Source organism: Triticum dicoccoides, chromosome 4B (assembly GCF_002162155.2).
Source record: "Triticum dicoccoides isolate Atlit2015 ecotype Zavitan chromosome 4B, WEW_v2.0, whole genome shotgun sequence".
Lineage (NCBI taxonomy): Eukaryota > Viridiplantae > Streptophyta > Magnoliopsida > Poales > Poaceae > Triticum > Triticum dicoccoides.
The window spans coordinates 579,621,682-579,624,959 of record NC_041387.1 but is presented as its reverse complement, the minus strand read 5'-3'; positions in this window follow the sequence as shown (position 1 = coordinate 579,624,959).

The window sequence follows — 3,278 nt, the reverse complement described above, 5'->3', positions numbered from 1 at the left end:
CGTTACTGCCGCGCTACGACCGGGGTTACTCTCCACCTGCATACTGCCTTCTAATTTGGTGGATGGCATTTGGGCCCACGCGCTACATGGCCCGCATGTCGGTGAACAAGAGTATAACGACATTCAGTAGAGGGAGACGTTTCAATGACCTAGGAGGAGCCAGAAGCGGTAGAGTGTCTCCACTGTACTAGTAGTAATTGTTTTTTTGGGTAGCTGTAGAATGTCTCCACTGTACTAGTAGTAATTGTTTCTCTGGGCCCAAGACAAAACAGCCCATCCACACTAGTAAATAGTAAAATCAATTCAAAAGCCCTATACTTACTGAATGAGAGGCGCTACCCACACCCAGCACACCGCCCCCCAAAAAACCTGGGTGGTCTTCTTCCTCCTCGCTCCCACCCACCTCACGTCAGCTCGCTCCACTCGTACCCCCAAATTCCTCACCTCACTCCTACAGAAAACCCCAGCTCCCCTTCTTCCTCACTACTATAGAAAAAACCTCGGCTCCCCTTCTTCTTCAATCGCACTACAACTAGGCTCGTCATTTGTTACTCTGCTCAAATCCGTGAGCGCGACGCGACGCCCTCGAGGAAAATGGAGTCGGCTGACCCCAGTGCCAAGAAGATGAGGCTCCCGACAGCGGCGACGCCTGTTGTAGATCCTGCACCCGGCAACACGGGGAGAAGCGGCAACCCCGCCCCACCGGATCCTAGGAACCCTTAGAATCTCGGGTGGACCGCATCAGCGATCTCCCCGACGCCGTCCTTGGGGAGATCATCTCGCTTGTCCCCACCAAGGATTGCTGCCGCACCCAAGTCCTCTCAATTCGGTGGCGCCCTCTATGGCGCGCCATGCCCCTTAATCTCGACTGTCATCAGCTATCTCTCTTCAATGATTTTGAAATCCCCAGAGCCATCATCTCCTCCCACCAGGGCTCCATTCAAAGCCTCTGCATCCCGTCATGCTACCTGAGCAAGCATACCATGCCCTGCATGGTGGACACCTGGCTGAAATCCGCTGAATTTACAGAACTACAGCTGCTTGAGTTCTACTATTCCCCTAGAAATCACATACCACATACCGAATGCCATGAACTTGTGCCCTCAGCACCGATGTCCATCTTGCGGTTTTCCTCCTCTCTCCACACCGGTACCTTTGCACTGTGCTACCTACCAGACAATCTGGTACTAAACCTTCGACTCCCATTTCTAAAGAAACTTTCACTTGTGCGGGTTCGTATATCGGAGGCCTCATTGCACAGCATCATCCACTCCAGTTGCCCTGCCCTTGAGTGCTTGGTGCTTGTTTTCACAGTGAGAATCGGTTGTCTCCAAATAAAGTCGCCTAACCTTGTAAGAATTGGAATTTCTTTTGACAGAAGGCAGCTCATACATCCAAGATGCCCCTTCACTTCAAAGGTTGATCCTTGATTCTAGTTATTCACCATTGCAAATAACCGTCCTCTCTGCGCCTAAACTAGAGACCTTGGGTGTAATACATGATCTCTGTGCTCATTTCAATATGGTGTTTGGCTCCACAGTTCTTCAGGTACTTTAATTATCATCTACACTTGTAGCCATAAGCTGCATTTTAAATTTCTGCCCATAAGTTATATATCATCTTGGAGTACACATTTTCTACTAATATTATGTTCTATGCTCAATGAAGAGGTTCTCCATGGATGGCCTATCGATGGTGCTGGATTATGTCATGATCTTATATATCCAAATGATTAGTTTTGATCTGAACAAGATTATTGGCTTGCTGCAATGCTTTCCATGTCTGGAGAAATTGTATATAAAGGTGATAATTTCACACGCACATTGGAAGCCCGCATATAGTGTACTAGAATTAACCGTTCAGTTGTTGCTCTTTCAACACTCTTTTTTAGACCTTAACTGTTTTCAATCTTCATGTCTATTTAGGCAACAGGACGGGGTAAGAAAGTTATGACCAATCGGTGGATTCGTAACCATCGGGATTTTCTCACTTCTCATGAGATTCGATTGAAGACAATAATGCTAGAACGATATGTAGCCAACCGTGCAAACACTAGATTTGTCACATTCTTCCTGCTGAATGCGAGGTTACTATTGTCCATCAGGCTTAAGTTTATTAGCAGCATGGTTTTGACGGATGGGTATGTCGAAGAGCAAAAAAAGGAGTTTCAGGTGGGCAAAAGAGCATCTGAACGTGTCGGGCTTCTATTTACAACATATTGTGGTCATAATCCAGTAAATTTTATGACCCAGGATGTTCATTCTATGGACGTGACCGATCCATTTGACTGTGACTGCCGAAAACAGTGCTGGAGTTAGATGTTGTTGCCCTTTTCAACCTGGGTTTTTTTGTAAACGTGATGAACAATTAACCCTCGTGCTTTTGTACAGTTTGTAAGCTGGAGTTAGATGTTCCTGCCCTTTTCAACTCGTCTATGACTGTCATATTTTCTTTGAAACAAGGCATGGCTTGCCATTCATTTAATTTAGAGTGAGATATTGTAACAAATCCCAACCAAGGGACATAACATCACTCTCGCCGGCTGCTTGAGCTCATTGTGCATTACAGAAGCCAAGTGATTAGCCCCCACCAGCACCCACAAACTTATTTCAAACTAGCACATCAAATGGGCTGTAAATTTTCACAGGATAGGCTGCATGACCGTGACAGATTTGGATTCTGACATTTGGGACCCGCGACGAAATAGCCTAGCCAGTCAACAATCGATTCTGCCTACCAGCCATTGGATTGACATCCAACATTTGTCGTGTATCTTCTATCTCTTGTCTTCTTCCTCCAGCCTCCCAAACCGAACCACCCCGTCGGCTCCGCCTGCTCCCGCATCCCATGGCTGGCTGCGCCTCCGCCGCCCTACTGTACGTACCCTCCAACGTTGGCCAGTCCCTCCCTCTATTCCCCCACACGTCCTGTTATTCTCTGGCGACGCCCCAACACGCACCCGCACCCGAACCAGTCAACCCTTGTACTCCCCTCCGCTTGCGACTAGACCGACGCATCTACCACGGCTCCTGTTCGTTCCGTCTGAGGCCTCGCCGTCGTCCTCCGCCTTGCGGCCTTGGTTCGCTCGCCGTGCGCGGTGCGCCGCCCTCTTGCATTGTCAACATCGTCAACAACCGAGAGGAACAAGGAGATGACTGTACGTGGAGAGGATGACAGTAGGGACCCACCAGCGTCATGGCAGTACGCAAGTAAGTGCCTCTGTATTACAAGCCCAAAAATATGGTTCCTCCTAATGGTTGGACATCTGGGGCCATTGT